We start from the raw sequence: 23,136 nt of genomic DNA, 5'->3' as shown, positions 1-23,136 counted from the left end.
GGAACAGAAGAAGGGTCATCTCTTATGCTGTATTCTCTCTATTAATTTTGAGTGTTGTTTTCCTACTCCTTTGAGGTTGCACTGTGTCCAATCAACTAGAAAATTTCCAAGCCATTAGTGTATCCTAAATAGGAAAGCCATGTCTACACATTGCCAAGGAGCAGAAGGAGAGGGCACAGTGGCAACATGTCAGGGTCCCAGTCAGTGGCCAAGAGGAACCTTGGCAACTACCATGCCCTTGCCAGGAGTGATGGGTACTCCTTCAGGCTGGAGGGTCCCTCCATGCTACATCCCAGGGTGGTAGGGCTGGCTGCTGCCTGCTCTGACACCGGGTAGAATACTAATTTCATGAGGGATTTATTGGAAACAAGACTTCAGATTGAATTATGGTGTAATTATGAACTGTTTTTGTGTGTGCTACAGGACTGGGCAGCTTGCCACTGGGCACAATCCACTGTGCATCAAGCAACCGCAGGAGAACCTGACAGTGCTGCCAGCCCTCCCCTCTCCCTCAATTAAACACTCCTTCTGACTGCCAGTTACACGAATTAAACTGTTTTATCCTCATTTACAATATCATAAGTGAAGAGCGACAGGCTGAAACCATCAAACACCCTCAGCTTTCAGCAGCCTTATTCCCGCAATGACCATATGCTTGCACACAGTTGTCTTTCTCAGCTGATCTGATACAGAATTAATTGACACTCAGATTTTAGCTTTAACATACCAGCTGTTAGCTTTAAAACAACAATCAGGGTTGCTCTTTAATCAGAAAATGTACTAGCTACCTTAAGGGTCTAATTTTTTTTGACAGCTATGAGTGATTTCTTATGCTTACATGATCCAGGCATAATTTTAGATGAAATTGAAATGCTGTTAAATGTACTGCTTAAAAAAACCAAACACATCCCACTCTTTTTCTTTTTGGCTGGATGATGTTTGGCAGTTGGCAGAGAGACAGACGTGGTGCTGGGAGATAAAGGATACGTTGCTGAGGCAGTGGTGCAAGGCAAAGACTGGATTTCCAGCCAGGGAAACCCCGCCGTGTCCCACACCAGTCCTGGCTCCTGCCAACCTGCACCCTGACTCTGATGTTTATGTGAATATCTGGGAAACCTCCTTGGACAACTTCTCAGCTGGTATGATAGAACATGAGTGATTTACCCCAGCTGGAAGAATGGGTTTGAATTTGGCAAATATATTTAACAATGAATGACTGCTCTTAAAAAGCAATTGTATCACATGATAAACTAAGCTGTGAGGGCATCAGTTGGACAGTGAATGTGGTTCTTTCAGTACTTAGACATCTCACATTGGCCTCCAGTTTCTAAATTTGAGCACCTAAGTCTGACCACATTTAAAAATATTATATTTTTTCTTTTTTTTTTTTGCTGATCTTTCATTCTACTTAGAATTATATTTTTCCTTGAGTTCTAATAAAATGAGTTAAATAATTAATGCCACAATCCAATAACTGATTATAGAATTTTTTTCAAAATTACATGTAGCACTGTTCACATACTAAATCTTTTTGATAAATGATTTTTAAAGAAGGCTTGATACATCCATAGCGTAAAAAAAGTAGAGAGATGTAAGCTACTGGCATATAATTCTAAATACCTTTTATGACCAGTAATTTTTTTAATAAGCTTGGTTCTTGATGTGTACAGAGGAAATACTAACATGGAAGAAATATTCTAAAGAAACTGCAGATAGAAGCCTCCTCCTCCATACCCCCCTGAAATCTAGTTTATGTCCATAGGTGAATTGCTGCTGTGAAGCCACTGCAATTTGACTTTGTACAAAAAGGGTCATTGAACAGAAGGTCAGGCAGCTGGCCATTTCCATTTCAAAGATGCTATCAAAAGGGCAAGAGGCAGTTCATCCAGCAGCCCTTTAGCAAACAAGATTTTCTCCTTTCTCATTTATGATATTTTTTTATGCTAAAATAGTTTGTAGGCTACTGAGGGAAGGGCCTTGATTCATTTTCTTCAGAAAGAAAGTGGACTAAGCAGAGCTTGGAAAGGACTTTGGTTCAAGAAATCAGAGGAGCTTTTGAGTAATGAGGAGCCATTTGGTGTCCACTTATCAAGAGCCTGGCAGTAAGGCAATAAATCATTACGGGGGACTCTCCGCTTCAGCTAAAGACAATTGGAAAAGGTAGCTCTTTTATTACAAATTATGGCTTATCACCTCCTTAATGGCAGGCCTCAGCTTTACGAATACTTGAGCTTATTAATCAAGATAAACCAAACAAGTTCAGAGAAGTTTGGGGATCCTGCATGCCAACGCGCCGTCACAGAGCAAAGTCCACCTCGAGGTTTGCAGTGCTGCCTGACAGCCAGAGGCACAATCCATCCCCCCTGCCAGTTGCTGACAGCTCAAATGATACCAGTTCTTCTGGGATTAGAGGACTGCCTCTCACCAATGAGCAGCTAAAATTCACCCATTACAGCGATTAAAAATAGGCTGTTCCTCCTCCAGTGCTCATTGCACTTGCATAGCGGGACAGACAGAGCAAGAGGTTCAACCTTGCCCAGGCTGGGGACTCTTGTGAAAATGCCCCTGCTCGGTTGGTCATTTAAAGAAAAAGAAGTGTCTCTTGCTCTAGGGGAAAAAAATGCTTAAAACAATTTAGGTGCCATATTTTACTCCACACACCATTCTGCTTGTCATCTCAGAGTGCTTTTGCACTGCAGCTTCATGGATTTTGTTTCACAAATACCAGGGGAAGAAGGCTATCTTAGCAGTGTGCTTTGGAACTGAATTACCAGACTGCTTGTGGGCAGGGGGTGTGGGTCCCCAGCTCCACCACACAGCCCTTGGGAGGAGCAAAATGCAAATACGGAAATTTTTGAAAAGCAAATTAACCAACCTTTCTGTACAAATCAGTGTGAAAATTTTGGACTTCGGTAATTCTTTATTTATTGATGGATAGAACAAAGGATGATTTATGGGGCAAATTTTGAAAGTGGGTCCCCACTGCAAACAGACTCCTGACCTGTGCTTGGGTTTGTACATGCAAAACAACTGATAAGAGCCCGAAACGAGTAAATCTTTGGTCATCCTCCCAGCCCTCACCATGTCAGAGATAACTGAGTGAGCTCACAGCTTCCTCCCCAGCACAAATATTTTCAGAAGCATGTCAGCATAAGTTCAAAATATGTCATTGTAAAATGTTTATACAACATTGACCTGAAAATCTATCGATATATCTGTGCTATACCAATACATCCTGATAATAAGAACGCTTCATCACAGCAGGTCAATATTTATTGGAGTAAATCAACCCCTTGCCAATGTGGAAATGAAGGTGTCTGTTACCTGAAATTGGAAGAGTTGTATATTCAATTATAAAAACTAACAAATGAAGGTTTTAGCTACTATACAACAACATCACTCCATTGACTTGATGGAACTGCATCAGTTTACATCAGATAAGTCTGGTATTGAAAGCCTTACCAGAATATCTGGAAAGGACTCAAATGGCCTTTACACAGCATAGTTTTATGGGGCGATGGATATGAAGCTGGATATGAAGCGGGCAGAGTGGTCCCTGGTGCAGCCAGAAATGCAGTGGGCAGAGTGGTCCCTAGCACCTGGGAGAGAAGGTGACATCAAGCATCAGCCTGGTGAGCAACACTTCTCCATGGGTGAGCCCCTGCCTGCCCCTTGGCCCCTGCAGCAACGTCCACTGGCACCCAGATGTGCAGGAAGATCAGTGGTCCTGTCTGGCGAGATCCCCTGTACGGTGTAAAGGACCCTGTGGGGCCCCATGGCCAGGGGCTGCATGCGTGGGGAAGATCCCAGTCCTTTGGAAACACCTCTCCCAGCTGCTTTGAAAGCACATCTCCCTGCTGCTGTGCTCATGGTGCCAGAGGCAGCACCAACATGGTGCCCACATCCAGCAATGTGATGCACCCCTTGGTGGAGAGTGAATGAGATCAGGGATGTAGTAATGGAGGGCTGGGGAAGACTGCACAGAGAGACATGAGTAAATATTTTCTATTATCCCTCCACAGCTTTATCCCTGTTAACAATATTGATTGTGGAAAGTGAAGGTGAAGTATACGATTTTAAATACAGCTGTTGCAAGTCATAATTCAAATAAGGACATTTCAAACATGTTTGAAGCATGGCAGCAGCAATCAGCAGCACAGAGCCGCTTGGAAATATGGCCACTAACAGTCCTTTGAAAAGCATAAGGCAAATTGCCAGCTAAATAAGAACTAGAGGAGCAGCACAACCCTATGTGTTTTCCAGAGTCGCCAGTTACAGGTTAGCTCATAATGTCCTTTGGAGAAGAAAAGCATTTCCCACTGGCAAATTTCTCCCATGCCTCTGCTCCCAAGCTCAGCTGCTGCTGCCACTGCCTCCCAAAGCTGTGAAGGAGAAGGGATGTGGTGCCTGCAGCAGCACTGCCTGCCCCAGAGGTGCCCTGCCCTGCACCACTAATGACACTGCTCTGCTCCTGGGCAGCAGCAGCAGCTGATGCTGCTATTGTTTCTTTGACAATAATACACATTTTAGACTTACTAGTCACGGAGACATTTTTCTTCCTCTCTTCCTAGTGCAGCATAAGCTACTTTGACACCCCAGGGACAGGCTTAGGCACAGCTCTGCAGTGGGTTTGGTGAACCTGTGACCCCCAGCACTGCTGTGGGCATGCAAGTGAATTCAGAGGGACCAAAGGTAACTCTGGGGCTCTGCATCTTCTGCTCATCATCTCTGCTTCAGCATCACAGCTACACCCTGTGCCTTTAGGCTTATCCCAGTTTCCACTTGCCAGGAGGGGAATGAATTAAAATGTTAAGATCTGCAAATGTAGCTAGACCTTAGGGTGCAGCTTCCCCCATTGGAGTGAAGAGCAGGCTTCTCTGGGACTGCTCACAGCAATTATAAAATGAACTATGCATAAGAACTGTGAAGCAACCCATCAGCTCTGAGTTGGCTTTGTAAATGCTGGAAATTGTCCTCAGGTATTTCAGAGGGGCCTCCAAGCAGCCCCAAGTTATGACTCATTTACTGAAAGGGACATATGTTTGGCATTTAGGTAAACCACTGGCTCTACCAGATTTGAAGGTACTGGGAACACCAGACTGTCACCTTTAAGCATAATGTTTTCTCCTTAAAGTTCAGACATGGTTTTTGTAACCATAACAGTCAATGGGAGTTTCGCCGATGAGACCATGCTTATGTAAAAATACTACTGAAGAGGCAATCATTTTGAGGTTTTGTATTTTAAAAGTGTAAAACAGAGAGACCTTCCTTTCTACAAAGCACTAACGTGTCAGAGAACCGCAGACTTATAACCCAAGGATCTATACCAAAACCTGTAAAGGGAAAAACTAACAAGAGGTTGTAAGAAAAGGTCGATGAAGCTGTACAAAAGGGTAAATATTCTGATGGTTTCCTCTCAAATACATTGATATTAGGTTCAGAAAGAATTCTCCAGGTATGTCTGGTGCTCAGTTTCCCGAGTAAATACTGCTTACCTCTGCTTTTAATCCAAGGTAAGGCCACTGGCTGAAGGTTTCAGCAGTTTGCGAAAATTCACCTGAAATTTTCGATCTTTTCAGTGTGAATTCATGCAGGTTGCAGAGCTGGAACAATTGCTATTTCATTATATAAAATGCGAACATTAAACTTGACAGCAATTCCAGGGCATAAGATTTCAGCAGAGCCCTGGAAACAGCAGAGCTGCTGTCGTCGACCTTTGGTCCACCATAAATGGGGAAAGAGATGTTTGCTTGAAAGGGAGAAAGTGTCAGGCTTCTGGAGGCTGTTGCTGCTTTTATTAAGGCAGCAGCCTCCCATCAGCTGTGCTCCTCCAGCACTGGCTTCTGGGGCTCACACACTCGACAGGGAGGTATAAACTGAGTGGTATAAAGGTGGAGGGGGAAATTTGAGGCAGAAATATCAAAACATGCCTGCACTAAACCATTTTGAGGGAGACAGTTGAGAAAAGCACCCCTATTAGAAATATTAGGTGTATAAGCTATATTGAGTTATCAGCAAGATATGCCAAAAAGCTGCCATCAAAAAGCAGCCACCAAAAAGGGTTGAGGAGTGATTTGGGCTGAGTGAGCATCAGTACTAAGCCAAAGGTCTGAGTAGGTACTACCTCTGAGTCCTGCTTCGAAGAGATGCTTTTTAGGAGTCTTGAGGAGCTTGGTACAGAAAGTGTTAAGGAAATACAAAGTATCAGAGACTTCTTATTTAGCTTAGGGTTGAGGGAGATCCAAGTTTCATGGTATAAATAACAAAGGAAGATCTAAATCTGTAATATCCTCTGCAATCCTCTTTTTTCTCATAGCTGAAGAAGCTACTGATAATTCTTTACTTGTGCTGATCAAAACCTCATCACATCCATCCCGATCCTTTCCTCTTTTGCTCTCCAAGAGGCACTCCTGTCTGACTGCCAAGCATCTAAGCAGTTTTTCCCACTAACTCTGTGCTCAGGAGGGTGATGAAGCTGTGTTTTCATTCACAGCTTCAGAGCATCCCCCTGATAGAAAAACATTTTTCTTGGGTGCTGCATGCGTGTCCCCTCGGTACACTCACTGTGATCTCCTGCTGCTGTCAGAGCAGTGGTGCTGCTATTACTGATCTATGAGTATGCTGTGATTTAAGTGGGTTTTTAAGCCCCATAGATTGAGCCAGGCAGCCAAAATGGAAAAAAATAACTTCAACAGTTTTGCTGCCTTTGCAAGGAGAGTGAGGAGAGACATGGGTCATTCTATAGGAGTGAGGCCAAGACAGACAAAGCAAAGCTGCAGCTTCAACAAATCCACAGAGTTTAGTACAGGTAACATCTGCCAAGTGTTTTCAGCTCCAGGTAGGCAGCCCAACCCCTGATCATGAGAGGTGCATGCTGGCAGGGGCAATGCTGCAGAGCAGCCAGTCACCTCAGTGGTCTTTGGAAAACTGCTCAGCCTGGCTGCTGTGTTCTCTGCCCACACACAGTCTTGGCACTAAAAACGAGTCAAATGACAGTCCATGAACCCAAGGCCCAGTGTCTGTGACCTGGTTGGGCTCAAAGCACACAAAGCCACGGCAGCAGCACCCAGGCAAACAGCTGCCATGTGTGTCCCAGGGAGGCCACAATGCCCCCATGCAAGCAGGGACCCTCAACGAGCCCCTCTGCTACCCCGGGTGCTGATAGCACCTTCCTCCTGCACCTCCCAGCCCCTCTCCCAGCTGGTTGCTAGTGGGATGTGGTGATGATTTCTGCTCTTCAGCTGCTAAGCCTGCAAAGCAAAGATAATCCCCTTTCCACTTACACAGTGTTTGACCTGCCCAGTGCCCCGAGGGAATAAAGTGAAGGATGTGGAGTGGTGCAGGGCATGGGGGGGTGGCTTTGTCACCTGAAGGGGGAAAGCAAGGGAAAGTAGTTAAAATGGATTTAAGGATGATTTTTGCCACCAGAACTGCTTCAGAGGAGCCATAACCTGGTACCTTGTGTTCCTGTAAATTCTGAGAGCTTTGAAACTGTTGAATTTGAAGCTTTCCTAATAACACAACAAATATTTCACATGTGCTAATGACAGATGTAATATCACAGTTGAAATAAATAATTGGCTCTTTTAAAAGCACTATGTTATTTCAACTGTGTTCTTATGGTTCAGATATTTCTATGGAATAGACATATTTTCTTCTGACACCTTTACAAGTTGGGTTCAAAATGTATCATAACAAAATATGGTCAGATGCATTAAAATTATAATTAAAAAATTCCTTTTCACCATGACATGAAAAATGTAAAGCTGGTACCATGGAACAAAGTACTTTAACCTACTGGGTAAAAGGAAAGCAATGTTTTATTTTAAAAGTACATTATTTTTCTAGAGTTTATTTTATAATGGTATAATGACATTCGTGGACCCTAAATCAGAAATATTAGCCCTCACGGTTAATTAGCTCTTAGAGAAAATTTTGCACACCCATATTATGAATTATAATTACTTGTTTCTGGGTTCACAGTGAGGACGTAGGAGAGGGAGCAGCACCCCCTAAAACCAGCCCCCAACTGCCTTAGTGGCAGCACTGAGGGTGGCAGGGCCCTCCCCACTCTGCTGCTCCCTGAGGCCACTCTGCTGGCTGTGGCAGTCCCTGCTCCTCACACAGGATCTCCCCCTCTGGTTTCATGGGTTTGCAGTAACTCTCTCCATAGCAGTACAGTCAGAACTGTACAAAATGTGCAAAGTCAGGTGGTTTTTTTTCCCATGGTCACCAACTGAAAAAATAAGAAAGGAGATTTTGCTCTAAAAAAGTTGCACAAAAAGGTTAATTGTGAAGGGACTTAGTGTGAGAAACACAAGTTTGAAGGTTCTCCTAGAAAGTCATGTGGTTCTAGAAACTGGGAGAGGATTGGGACCAATGCAACTCCAAAATTGTGAACAGCAAACCCGTGTGAGCCAAATGGTCTCAAAGGAGAGAGGTGGTCACAATCCAGGGAATGCAGAAAGCCAGAAGAGGGTGCTACGATATCTAATCATCCAGAGAACTTATTTAAATTACTTTGTTTAAATATTTCTCTGACAAGGCTGTGAAGCCCTCCATCTGTCATGCACACAACCCAACTGGTCCTGGCTGGGCACCACCCTGAACTCAGTTACCTCACGCCTTGGTGTGAGATATGTTACTGGGCTGCTGCAGTCTGGGTAGGAGACTGCATCCAAAGAGAAGAAAATGCAGCATAAAGTTACTACACTGAGAGCTGCAGGCTGAGTGGAGAACACCTCCCTGGGCCTCATCACTTCCCTGGCCACCACTGCCTGCCTCACATGAGTTGTACCCTTTACTGCACGCATGGTTTTTAGTTGCTGTGTTTTTGCTTGTCGTGTAGTGTTATCTCCAGGTAGTTATTGCTCATACAAGCAGTGCATTTGCAGGAATGCTGTGGTGTACTGGCCATAGTCCAGGTAATGTCAGAGATGGCTGCTTTGCGTCTCATGATCCATTTTAACTCATCTGATTTAAACCTTCACCTGATCAAGAGTGCCATAAAATGTACTCATAAGACTTATACTGTTTGTTACTTCAGAAGGTGCCAAATCCAGGAGGTGGGACAAGCTCCTTTACAGACAGGGAATTACATTTCCCTGCTGGCAACGTGGAAGGTGCAAGAAAGGACAAACAGCCCTGGTCCCAGTGATGACATGACACAAAAGCCAAAGTCAGGTGCATTTATAAATAGTTTCTGTAGGTGCAGGTTTAATGTTTCTCCTCCCTGGGACACTACGGAGACAGCTCTAGTCCACAGAGCACCTTGCATTGGGCATCAGGACTCTACAGTTTATTAACAGGAAATCTGGAAATTGAAGTAAGCATTGAATTAATCCAATTGGCACTGCTGTTAGTAAGCAACTGCAAACTGCTGAGAGCACAACTAGTTGTTTTAAAACACGTGAGGAGAAGCGATGCTTTCCTGTCCTCGGGAGCTTTGCCACACAGGCAGATCAAAGAAGTGAGGCACAAGATGCACCCTAATATTGTTTGCATGCCAGAAGCCTCTACAGTAATTACAGAGGTGCCTAAGTGATATAATTATGAAGAGCTGCCAGCATTTCCACTGCAATCCCCTTTGCACGTGGAGTGAGCCCCAGATGCCCCAAGACACAGTGGGCTGAAGGCTGGTGCTGATTGTGGCTCCATCTCTCAGCTGCATCAGTTTGGCCACTCAGGCCCTTCCTGGCCACTCAGGTGTTCCTGAGGCACCTGGAATGGGAGCAGCTCCACGCCAAGGAAAGAATTGTCTGTTTCCAAATTGTGTTTTAATGCTGTACTCAGTTCTTGCAGACGAATCCTAACAAGGAAAGACATTTCCAGAGGACAAGAGTGTGATGTTTAGGGTGTCAAATTAAATCCCAGGAGCTGGGTCTGAGATCTCGAACTGCTTCCACCATGGCACTCCACGGCAGTTTCCAAATGAAGCAGGTCACAAAGCAGCAATGGCAGTTGATGGGAAATATTTTTAAAGCTTATACTTGTTTCCCAATTTTTTTACAAATTTATGGAGTTTAGAATTTTCCAGAGCAAGTGTAATCTTCTATTACCATATTTTGGAAACAATTTTAGTGGTGCAAAGGGTTATTGGAACATGGGACACCATGCAATGTTTTTACAGCAGTACTTTATAAGCAGGAGATTTGGAGACACAGGGTGAAAATAGAGTGTTTTTCTTGTAGGGTATCATGTTTCTATTCCCACTCTGTTATAGCTCACACTTGAATAGGAATGGTTGCATGCATACTACCTTATGAAGCTAGTATTTTAAACTGTATGTTAAAACAGACTTATAAAAAAAAAAATCAGATTTATTGTTCTTGGTCTGTTTTTTCCTCCTGTGAGCCTAAATACAGTTTTCTCACCATGGTAATTTACACTAGCAAAGCTAGTCAGTGGAAGAAAATTACTCATGATATTAAACCTGCTGGGGCAATATGTGGCAAATAAGTTTCTATTGAAGTTTATACATAGGTTAAATACCATGGAGACATAAACAGAAAGTGCAGTCCCTTTTCCTTTCTTGTCCATAGGGGAGACACAAGCATGGCACAGATCTGGTGAGTCTCTTCACCATTTGCTCAGACCATCATATCAAGTCCAGCGCTCACACACACACCAGCATCTGAGGAGATCCCTGCTGTCTTCCGAGGACACCCCAGTAAGTCCAAAATTAGTTGGAAAACTAGGAACTCTTAACCAAAAGACATCAGTCTGAAACTGCAGAAATACTAAACGGTTTACAGAAAAATAAACATTAGAAATCCCTTCCAGATTGCCCAGGGAGAAATACACATGGGGGGTTGTTTGTGTTTTGAAATGCCATGTTATTTGGGGGGGAGGTTATCTATTTGTCATTAGTGAACAACTGCCTCAACAGCGTGAGGTACATTTGTGAGCACTGTGTGCTGCACCAGGATCTGACCCCCAGATGGCCGGGGCCATTCCTAGTCCAAGGCTGTGAAGCAAGGGCACAGCCACCTTGCCATGTTTCCTGGGCTGAAACACCAGGCCCAGGTTTGAGAGCTGTTGGGTGAAGCAGATGTGAGGGCTATCAGCACTTTTTTAGTGCCTGCTCTCTGCAGGCACCACACGGCAAATTGAGAGGCAAAGACATCCTGAGAGTGTCCATTTCAGCTCAACCTAATTGGCTGTGGCCTTTCAATCAGGTACTTCATGAAGACACTTAAGAGTGTGCCTGCTGCTCTTCTGCATGGGCAAACTGGAGATGATTTGAGCCACAGGTTAAGAAGGGGTGGGCCACCCCACTGCCATAATCAGCCCTCATCAATCACCATGTTCAGCGTGGACACAGAAAGGCTGAAGCGCAGCTAACAAGGTTCTGTCAGTTAAAAGCTGGAGCTGAGGGTATCACAAGTGTTAAAACACTCTATTTACTATACTTGAAGGTAAAGCAATCTATATCCCAATGGCTGGAGTCATTTGAGGCTCACGGTTTGCTGACAAATGTGGATGGACAGATATGTAAAGATGATGCGTCATGAGCTCTGCTGATGAGTTTACAGCAGAAGCCTCTGAATTCACATCAAATGTGTCAAAGGGTGACAGAACTACATCACACAAACTCTGGCAGTTTAATTTGGTGTCAGCTATTAGTGTTGACTTTCAGCACTATTGCCGCTCAGTGTTTCTGCCAGCAAGGTGACACAGCCTCGCAGATTGCTAAATTTCTTTGTTGTAAGAAATAGGGTTTGCTCACTGCATGGTAGTGCTCTGATAGAGGAAATCCAGAAGGTCAGAAAACTGTTTTTCCAGGCTGAAGTACTCCATTTTGTGACCTAGACTTTTCATTACATTATTTTTGGTTAAGTATTTGATTGTGTCACTACACAGGGAAAATGTCTGCACCCTGGGTTTTTTAATTATTCTCAGTTGTTTGGAAAGGTCTTATTCATGTTATGGGCTCTGCTCAGCAGTGCTGGAATTCACCAGATACACTGGAGGACTGTGGAAGTGTGGAAGGCTTTGAGAACTGAGTTTTCCATTCAAAACATTTTCAAGGCAAAATGGTGTTTTTAATATGTTTTGTTCATCAAACCTTTCCTTGGGAGATGATTTGGGAGTTTGGCAATAGACCCAAAATGGAAATATTACAGCTTCCTCTTCTTCTATCCCTTCTTAGCTATTGTTGCTGAACCTTGCAAAGAATTGGAAAAAATAGGATTAAAGTGGAGTAAAAGGGGGGCAAGTGGAAAAACAAAAGCTACACTACTTGAGAACAGAAAAGGTTTTATGGGAAAGGTACCCAAACCCAAAACATTTCAAAATGTGTTATGTAGAACAGTTTCCTTCATCAACAGAATAGGGTGGGGGAAAAAGGACAATTGTGTCTTCTAGAAAGACTTAAAATGGTTGGTATCCAATTGTATTCCTTTGAAAACGTCCAGTGTGAAGGCAGATGTACCCAGACATACTGTCCAGGAGTCCCTGCTGGGCTCATGGAGGTGGGGGTTGGCTTTGGTGCTCCCAAAGATGGAGATGAGAAAATACAGCTCCCATTGCAGTGAGATTGTTTAATACATACTCTCTATCATTCACCAGCATAAGTTTAAGCAGCACATAAGCCACTTTGACACAGCAATATATCATTCAAAAACAAAACCTGTGCACTCTGCACTGGGCAGGGGCGGATAGATAGCTCATCAGAGGGAGAGAGAGTCTTTCATCAGCTGCCTTTCACCGGGTGATGACAATAATCATTTCAACACAGAGTACACAACCTAGAGTGATGAAGGCAGCAGAACACATCTGGCCTGATCTCTTTAATAGCGAATATTTTAAAAACCTGAGAACATTTGTTGGGGTGGTTCAACACAATGCCTGAGCCATAGGAGAAAAAGTTACATTTATTAAAAGAAGAGCCAGGAAAAAGAAAGACAAACTGCCTGTGACAGAAAAGCGTGGCTCGTGCTGCATCCAGCTCTGGCTGTGCTAGTAACTTCACACTGGGGATGTCAGAAGGTCAAAAAAAATTTTACAGCTTTGAGCATCTGATCCAAAACTGACCAAAGTCATTTCATTGCAGTCCCATGTATTTCAATAAGCTTTGGCTTGGTATGCTGTAGTTACATCAACCGAGCGCTGTTCTACACAACAATATGCAGTTCTGAGATTGTGCTTGTCCTCAGGGTATAAAAAAATGCTGTATAAAAGTGGTCAGCATCATTCCCGTAGGTTCCCAAGCGGGAAATGGATGCAGAGCAGCGAACTTGCCTTAACCAAGGCCACCCAGCAGATTCAGGGTAAAGCCTCATCTGGAAACAGAAAAGATCCGAGCCCTTAGGTAGCGTTCAAGGACATTTGGGTTAGTTCCAGCCACAAAGCAAGCTGCCAGGTCTGGGGGGGCTTTGCCAAGTGCTGTGTTATTTGCTGACAGCTCACAGGTCCCATACATGTGTAATCCCATGTGAGAACTGCACATGGATGCCTCCCAGCCACAGTCTTGATGGATGTTTTTGGTCTACAGTTCAGGAACCCCTCCCTGCTTGACCCCTCCATTCAAACAGCACACGTGAGGAGGAAATAAAGACATCCTCCATCTTCTGTGCTAGCCCATAAAGGACTAGGAATATGGGCACAGGGTTATGTGTTTTCTCTGCCATTCAGGGCCAGTGATATGTAGGAGAAAACAGCCTGTTGAGAGCAGGGGACAGCTTCCTGAGTGGACACACAAACAGCTCCAGTGACATATTTTTTTCTTTCATGTGAGGTACAAACGATGTCCCAAAGAAGCCTGTTTGTGTTCAAGTTAAGTGGTACTGGGCATCATTCAGATACTTAATGATTTTTCAGCAAGCAGGAGAACCTCAGAAAGTCTTGAGATAAAGCCTTAAAATAGAGCAAAATTATGTCTTTGAGTTTCTCCAAGGATTTCTTTGCAGTGTCATCGATACACAAACCTGTTCTCTGCTCAGCAGCAGGAGTTTTTCTTGTTCTGTATTTGACACAGAGATTTTAATAAAAGTCCTCTGTTAAAAAATCCTCCAAAAGCACAGCTAAAAATGGAATTAAAATGGATTAAAAATCAATTAGTATATTAACATGATGGTCAAAAAAAAAAAAAGAGATGAAGAAGAGCATAATAAACAAGACAATATGAAAAAACAAAGCTAATTGCCAGCCTGGGAGAGCCATGCAGCACATTCCTAGTAAGCTGTCTGTCTTAAACCCTCTGGATCAAAAAGTGATTAATCCTACAGACAAATGTAGCCTTGATGGTAGAGATACTCAAAATCCCCTAAACAGAGCAATGAAGTGTTATACTTACCATTCTGAAGGCCTCAATTAAAGGCTCTTTAACTTCAGCCTTTCCCATTGTGTTCCCTGATGTACCAGGAAGCCCCCTCATCATGGCAATCTAGTCCAAACCTCAAAAAATACTCTTGGCAAAGCCTGATGCCAAGGTTTTCTGGAAAATATCTCTTTTTTTTTTTAATTATTAAAGCTGTTTTTCTGCTTAAAAAACACAGAGAGCTTTTTGACTGTCTGTGCTGGATTTTTTTTATTCAGCACAATCTGGTTTATTACACATTGTGTTAAGTGAGGCCTTTTAGGCTCATCACTTCATCACTGGCACAATGCACTAAAAGGTTTTAAAAAACACATCACACTAAAAGTATGGGTGCTGGAAAGTGCTCTAGGCACTATTTGGCTAAACAAGGGACTGAAAGTCTTTATCAAAACCAGACATCAGTTAAACAAGTTGTTGCCTTGCCAAATCCCACTGTGGTCCTGTGATGGTACCTGCCAAGGAAGGTGTTTGCTGGTGACTCCAGGCTCCCTCGGATGCCTCTTGCAGTTATTCTCAGTGCTAAAGAAATGCTCTAAAAAAACTTGCTAATACAGAGAGTGAAAACATAGAAATTTGAGAAAAGCCTGAACAAGCACCCTCATTGATTGAAAAATTAGGATATGGGTTACCTGGCCAAGCTGAGGCCACTCAGAAATATGAGGCTCATATGTCAAATTTAAGGAACTTGAGCAAACAGCCACAAAAATTGGGAGGCTCAACTTCATGCATTCGATGCCAGCGTGGGATATAATTAGTGCAAAACAAATGTATCATTCAAATGTTTTGCTCCATTTGCTAAGGGAAACCAGAAGTTTGATGCTTATGAATAAGATCCTTGCTCTGTACAGTGTGAGACCCTGAACTTCCCTGCAGCACTGTGCTATTTCACATCCCAAACACTGCTCATCTACTGAACCAACCGGAAAAGACAGTGGTTCCCAGGGGAGGAGGGCAGGGAGTGAATACCTTCCTGACCCCTACAGTTGCTCATTTTATGCCGTGAAACATGAAATTTGATTACTCTTATCATTAGCTTAGCTCACATAGCTACAAATGTTATTAGTAGCCATAAAATTATTGAGGCCCTTTTAAAATCCATTTTTAAAGAGTGTGTGACATGTATTAGCAGATCTGAAACCCTGATTTCAAATACCCTCACTCGAACATCAGAAACAAAATGTCGAGCTAAGCAACAGTGACAGGGCTTGAGACGCGCTAATGAAGAGTGGTGCCATTGCCTAAGAGAAACATTACACATTATTAACACATTAGCCTGCTAAGGCACTGTGCCAGCTGTAATAAGCAACCAATTTGGCATGCTAACTTAGATACACAGGACCATTCAGAAAATCTTCATTCTTTTTTTTTTTCCTCCCCGGTGACAAACACGTGGCCCACCCTGTTCCCACCTCGCTGAAGCCCAGAAAATCACTGCTTAGCTGGGCCCCAATTCCTGTGCACAGTTGGTCACTGCACTATTAATACTTTGACACCAATCCTTCTGATGCAAGGTCCAGTTCACAAATTGGCTACATATATTATCTGTGCATGGGAGTGTGGGAGGGATAAATCATATTCATTATTCACATTCATGAAATTCCAAACACATGGGAAGTACTGATGGTGTCCTTGGGGAAAAAGAAACAGCTTGTCAGAGATATCCAAGTAAAAGGGGTGCAAAATCAATTATGAAAGGAGGTGTTTCCTGCTCTAACAAGCTAATTACTGTACATCAAGTCACAAAGGGAAAACTGATGCTTTTTATTTTTTTAATGGAGGTGCTGTCAGATTAAATCAACTTGGAAGGACGTCTGGGTTTAATGTATTCCCTCAGCTGATGCTCTCTTTAACACATTTACATATGCAAACATGTTAATATTCTGTCAGGATCCATGACATAGGACTGACAGGGCAGAACCTAACAAAACAGTTACATGACCCCACTCCTGCAGCTTATTTATGTCATTTACATACGCTGGTAACTCCAGCTCAAACTGAGAGTGATTGGCTTGGGAGTCACCACTGTGAAAGCAGGAGCATCTCAACAGGGAAATGACACATCCCTGCTGCTGGAAAGATCCATTTTAGGAGACAAACTGAACGTATAAATTGCTAATGAACTATGCCTTCCTGTCCAGCACAACCAGCAAAACTGCAGATGGTTGATTCCCCCTGGGATAAGAAATAGGTGAAGCTGGGGTATTTGTTAGATGGCTTCCAGGTTATCTGCCAGGAGCAAAGAGCCATGTCATGCTGCCTTTTCCACGGAACGAATAAGAGCAAGGGGTATTTGCTGCCCACCTCTCCCAGTCCCTTGGCCAGCCCACACCCGTTGGGGCTCACTGGCTTTCCTTGAGGCTCCTGCCCCAGTGCTTGTCCAGGAGAGTGCAGTGCATCCCTGACTCCATTTCTCCATCCTTCTCTGCCTTTTCTTGCAGATTCACAAGCCTCCAAAAGCTTGCAGTCAGCAAAAGCTCCCTATGCACACAGGCCTTCATGTTGGGCAGTGATGCTCACCTGTGTTAGGGGTCGAGGCACTAATGTTTCCATTCACTGCTCTCCAAAAGATTAATTGTTTTCATGCAGCCATCTGCACTAGAGGCCAGGGGTTACACCCTGCCCACAACAATACTGTGTATGAGCAAATACCCAGAGAGCAGTGTACAGGCTTGCAGGTCTCAGCATCCAGCTTCTTCCCCAGCATCAGGGCCGGGTGGCAGGGAGGGTCTGCATTGCCTCATGCACCCAAGATCCTTTGCCCCCAGGTGCCAGCCAGCTCCCTGCCTCTGCCAGCAAGCACTGGCCTCAGCGCAGTGCTGGGGCTGCAGGGGCAGCTGGATCAACAAAAGGTCAAGTCACCCCACGTGCCTACAGGACAGGGAACCACACCCAGCTATCTCATCAGAGTGGGCTTGGCAAGCAAGCAGCTTCAGTGCTTTGGCTGCCCCAAAGCTGACAGCCAAACCCCCGCGGACAAACAGCTTCCCAGGGAACTGCACAGGCTGTGCTCCGTGCCTGCTGCAGCTCTGCTGGCCGGCATTTGCAGGCTCCAGCGGGATGGCTGCACCCAGCTGCGTCAATCTGTTTCCACCTCTGAGCTGACTAGAGCTGAAAGACAGATGACCTGTTATATATTTTCTTACCTTTAACTATTCCCACATGATCTGAGCATTTCTGGGATATAGATAATAGGTCCACTCTTGAAGTCTTTATCAGGGCCGCATTGTCACTGGTCACTGCAACACCAGGTGTACAGGGGAAGATTAGAAGGAGCAATCAGATTTCCATTTGTGCAAAGAAAAGGCGGGAGAAATTTCTATACTTAGAGGTGGTAAAAGCTTCTCTCCATTGTATTCAGTGGGCAAAGGCTTGTTTTAAAAGAGCTGGAGCATCTCCCACTGCACACTACCCACCTGCAGAGCCAGCCAAGAGAGAAGGTTGCATTTTCTAGAAGGTGTTTCAGCTTGGACACTCTCACATTTCTCCTTCAAGAGAGGAATGTAATCAAACTCTTTACTCAAGCAAAACTGCCAGCATAGCTCCACCTAAATGCAAAAGGAGGAAGGTCAAAACCTAGTCCAAGATGAGCCAAACATCTGTTTATTTGCCTGTTGTCTTCTCTCCTACTGAGTAAGCATGGGCAGTGCTAGGGAAACCACATCATTCATAAAGTGGATTGATATCCTTGAAGCTGTTCGGCTCCTTCTTGAGGAAAATGCACAACCTGTGTCTTACACTCAGATGGATTCACTCACTTGTGGAATTTATCCCTTGATACCATTGTCTGACATAGGCTTTCCTTCACACACACATCTGCAGACAGCAATTTCCTATTACAGATGCTGTCCATCACCTCCATGTTCCTTTCTTCCACCCACAAGGAATTCAGATGTAGGCACTTCAGAGCAAACTGGGACAGCCAAGGGAAGTCTGGCCCAAACTTGCTCGTGATTTAGCACAGACCCAGAAGGGCTTCATGGAGAGGACAGAGTCCAGTCAGCAATCCTGGCCAGCATGCTGTGACCCAGACCAAACACTGCAAAACAGAGCCTTTTTCTCCAGGTTCCATTTTCCTGGTGCTCCCAGGCAGCGCTTGCACAAACGGAATGGTAACAATGTTAATGAAGAGGGGTGTTCCCCATGGGAAGGTGGAGTGGCTGAAACCTGAAAAAATTCACCCCAGAGCAGCATGAGTGCTTCCAGTCGGATGGGAGCTGATGGTGTCAGACACACAAAAGAAGGGGAAGGCAGAAAATGGAGAATGGAGTGTGAGCTGCAGGGTGTTTCAAACTCTACCTTGCCAGGCAAGGTCCCCTTGCTCCTCCATGGCTGGAGTAGATGACTTGGGTCTCTGGGAGCTCTCTAAGGAGCCTGCCTTGGCCACACTAGCTAAGATGCACTCTCCGGTGAAGACTGTCTCCTCAATAAAGGAGAAAATGGACAAGATGGAGACATCTGCCGAGAAGCTGTCAGGTTTATTAGATACATGCGAGCTTGAGGACAGAGCACCTAGAGGATCTCAAGGAATCTGAGCTCAAAGAAAAAAAGGCAACTTCAAAAGGCACAACCAGACCAGAGGAATCACTTAACAACAATAATTTTTTGCTGGAAATACAATTGAAAACACCTGAGAATCAAATCGGGATTCAGCCTATCCCCCTGCCTGGAATTGCAGCTGCTATTGATTCTGGGCACTAGATCTTAGGAAAGCTCTTCTGTAAACTCCTGACACTGGCCATTACAAGCGATCCCAGATGTGGAAGGATTTATGGGATCCCCACACCTTAAAATATGCGCAGATTAAAGACTGTGCTAGTTCTAAAGCTAGAGGGCTTTAGGGTGCTCGCTCCCCCTCCTCTCTCCTCAGTGCTGGGTGTCACAGAGGTGCCACTGGCTGCCAGGGACAGAGCAGGCTCAGCCTGGGGACCATGGAGCCGTGGCAGCTCGTGGAGTGCCCTGGAGTGTCCACAAACAGGGACTTGGAAAAACACATCTACAAACACTTTATTGCAATCGATGAGAAATGGGTTATTGTCTCTGTCAGGAAATCTGGTGCAAATCGTAAGTCACCTGCAGTTACTAGTCCTTACCCAGGAGAGCCCTTTGTCATGACTTGAACTACCTCACCAGGGCACAGAGGAGGGACAGGCACAGCTCTGTCACCAGCTGGAGGAGTCCAGGTCTGGGATGGTGCTGTAGCTGGAGCTCCTACATGTCCCACACCAGCATTGCAACTTTTCCTTTCAATTTCATCCCACAGCTCCCATCCAGGGACCACACGGCAGAAATGGGGAGACTGAGGGATGGATACAGTACTTGTAGACTTTGCAAAGAAAAAAGCAACCTGGTCCACCTTCTAACCATCCCAGTGACCCTAATACCAGGGATAAAATTTGTGTTGACTCAAGTCAGGATAAGATCAGCCCCTTTCTGCTGCTAAAATAGATGAGGCTGTTCGCAGTGGTAAATACTAGGTGAGCTTCATCCAGAGAAGGCAGTTTTTCTTTTGTGGCAAAAGACAGGAGTGTATCTCCTCACTGTGTGTACCTGTGAGTATCACTAGAGGCAGGTTGATACTATGTAATTTCCTTAGTATTTGTCTTTAACAAAACAGCAGTCTTTAAAGAATTTAAAATGTACCTGATCAGAAAGCTGAGTGTATGGCATTTAGTGGGATTTGATTTGGGGCAGCAAACACAGCAAAGCAAGCTGCCAGCTTGTGTGCACACACATCTCTGAATTGTCTGAGAGATCTCAAAACTGATGATCAATATGTTGTCTGTTGTGGTAAACAGACATTTTTAAAAGATTCTTCCTTCATAGTCCACAGAAGAATTTGATTTCCATGCCTATTAAATAATGATAGATTTTATGACAGCAAATGTAAGATCTGCCATGTGACTGGGATCAACTTTTGCTGATAATCCAATATCTGACCCTATAGCAAAGTAACTAGTGTTTCACATCTCCAGTGCAGCACCTAGCCTGCTTTTACAGCCTGATGGGCTGGACCCTCCCTTCTACCAGGACCCTACCAGCCTGCTGCCAGCTTGTCTCAGGCAAAGGAGAGCAAGACAGCACAAAAAACCACCAACATTCCCTGTGTTTCTAAATTATTGGGGGATGAGGGTGTGAGGGAGGCCACAAAAATTTACAGGCAAGGTATTGTTTCCTGGTTTTGTGTGTATTTTAATGTAGGGGTTGATGTCACTGTGCGTGCTCAGGTAATGAAAACCCATATTTCCGTATTTTCTTGACACACCTGGCACAGTTTGAGCCTTTATTTTATCATGCCATGCTCTGTGCTTAGTCAGGGGTTGTCACGAGGGACTGTGAGCTCTGGCTGTGCAGTGGCACACGGTGTCCACCCCAGCGATGTACCAAAGAACCAGGGCACTCTGCCTTAGAGCAGAACTTCACTTTTTGCCAGCAGGTGAGAGACAGAGTCAGCATAAGTAACAGATATCATAAGCTTCTCATTAGCAAATTGACAGAGCTCAGAAACAGAAAGGCAACTTCCCAAGACCTGCTGCTTCATGTGAGTGGCACAGCTGCCACACAAATGCTTTAAAAATACCAGACCAAGCCCCAGCTGAGCTGTTTGAAGCCCCACAGACCCCTGCACCACTCTGAGTGACATTTTCTTTTGCCTCTAAGGTGAATAACTTGCAAAACTGCTACAGCCAAGAGTTTCAAGCAGCTGCTCAAGCCCTTCAGAAAAACAAAGCTCTGAAATCATTAACAAACACTTCTGATGTGCTCCCATCTTGAAAAAGAAAATTACTCCCCTTCAGCAGCTAACAGTAAGTATATCAAACATGAAAATCTATCAAATATATCAAATGCTGATATCACGAGGGGTATATAATCGGTCCTCAAAATGAAGGCCATAGGGTCATCCTACTGAAATTATAGATGTTGTGGGTTTGCATGTCACAGAGGAGTTTCTATTGAAAGAGCATGGTAACTCATTCTTCCTTGCCTTGATCTTGAGTCGGGAGTCTCTCCACCTCTGGATACATGTGAAATCTGCTCCAGGCAGAGCAGCCCCAGTGTTGGGTGATGTGGTCAGGGACCTGTCTGATTTGAGGCACAGTGTCAGAATTCTCCTAGTCAGAACAGTGCCTCAGTTCAAGCTCTGCCTCAGGTTAGCTTCTTAACACACCCGAAACAAGGAGGCAGGCCAGCAGGGAGACTCTGTGAAATGAGTCAAATATGACAAAATCCCCTTTTGGACCCACATGGCTCCCCTGAGGGAGGAAGGGGCAGGGAATGAGATGCCCAGATTGCCCTAGCTACTTCTGGGACAAACATTTACTTTAGATTAAGTGGCATGTAAAGGAGAGAGGAGCCCTCTCTGGCTGGCTGCTAGGGTTGATAGTTAAATATTTATAATGTCCAAATTAGCATAGTGGAAGCTCAATTCATCAATTTGTTCTGGTCTGTTTGTAAGAAGGAGAGGGGGTGTCAAGCACCCTGCAGGAAGTGCAGCCGTGGGTGGGCAGGTCGTGTGTGCTTCCTCCAGCACAGGGCCACAGCGTGGCTCCCTGCTGGCACTGACTTGTTGCCCTGGCTCACCCCTTCAGCGGGGTCAGGGAAGAGGCCGGCTGTGGGCAGGGCTGCGGGGATCCCTCCTCTCACCCAAACCCACCTGGCCGGGGGGCAGCCCCAGGCTACAGGGGAGGCTGCAGGAGCAGCCTGGCCAGGCAGCACCAGCCTGGGGCTACCCACGTGGGGGCCGGAGAGGAGTGTGGGCTGCCCTGGAAGGGTTAAGGCTTTTCAGGCCAAAATCCCCCAACAGAAGGCAGGGTCAGCCTCGGAGCTGAAATCTAAGTGCTAATGACTGATGCCCTTCACCCCTGCACTGCCTCCAAAGGCGAGTGCCCTGGATAAGCCGGGGCCGGAGAGCATTTAACATTTGAACTTCTTCTCGTCTGCGAGGCAGCAGGCCGTTGTGCGCGGGGTCGCTGACCCCCAGCCCCACTCCCCCCAGCCCCTCAGCTGCCTCCCAGCCCTAATTGAATGACAGATGGTCAGCGGCAGGGAGAGGGCAGGAGCAGGGCCCCATGCCCCCGGCACTCCTGCCCATGCACCCCCCTCACCGGCCGCCCTGGAGGCTGCCGGGCACCTCGGCCCCGCAGCCACACACCTGGGGGACACGGGGCAGTGGGCAAAGCTGGGCTTGGGGTGCTGTCCCGAGGGCACCCCAGGACCAGGGGTGGCTCACACCAGGCTGATTCCAACCAGGACTTCACCAGTCCTTCTCATTTCTCTGCCACACAACAAAACATCACTGGATTCATGGGGATCTGACAGGTACAGAGCACCCCCGGGGGCTGCTCTCTCTCCCCTCCTTGCCTTCAGCCGGGGGTGCTGGACATGTCCTGCCCTGGGTGGAGGATGCCACAGGTGACAGAAGGGGCCTTACTGTAACTGTGAAGGGGGCTGTGGAAATGGTCCTCGGTGGGGCCAGAGCCTGCCCCTGCCCCTTGCCAGCTGCCTTCAAGGCAGAGCTGGGGAGGCCAGGGTGGGCCCTTGGGGGAAAGGGCCTTTGCAAGCGCAGCCCCCACACCCCCCACTGCAGTCCGCTGTCCCTTTAACAGAGAGCCGTGATTCCCACAATTACTGGGATTACAAGGAAAGGGTTATCGATTTGCAGCCTGCACTGTGTGATCAGCGCCTGGGCGGCCCCCCCGGCCCACCTCTCCTACTGTAAGCACGAAACCATTTATAAATGTTTTATTTCACTGATCGCCTCACCCTTGCTGCATAATAATAACCCCAGCAGCATGGCGATATATTCTCTCCACTCCCCC

General features: G+C 45.5%; 1 long non-coding RNA gene across 1 annotated transcript in view; it reads left to right on the top strand.

Annotated features, from left to right (window-relative positions):
• Positions 1-21,118, top strand: part of LOC113947743 — a 110,048-nt gene extending 88,930 nt beyond the window's left edge. Inside the window, exons 2-3 of the long non-coding RNA XR_003527845.1 lie at positions 10,542-10,669; positions 20,978-21,118. This is a non-coding gene — a long non-coding RNA (uncharacterized LOC113947743). The remainder of the gene's footprint in view (positions 1-10,541; positions 10,670-20,977) is intronic.
• Positions 21,119-23,136: the final 2,018 nt, after the last annotated feature.

Source organism: Corapipo altera, unplaced genomic scaffold, assembly GCF_003945725.1.
Source record: "Corapipo altera isolate COAL_440 unplaced genomic scaffold, ASM394572v1 50, whole genome shotgun sequence".
In the NCBI taxonomy this organism is placed as follows: domain Eukaryota; kingdom Metazoa; phylum Chordata; class Aves; order Passeriformes; family Pipridae; genus Corapipo; species Corapipo altera.
Note: the sequence above shows the minus strand (reverse complement) of the source record. Positions and strands in the feature narration are given on the sequence as shown.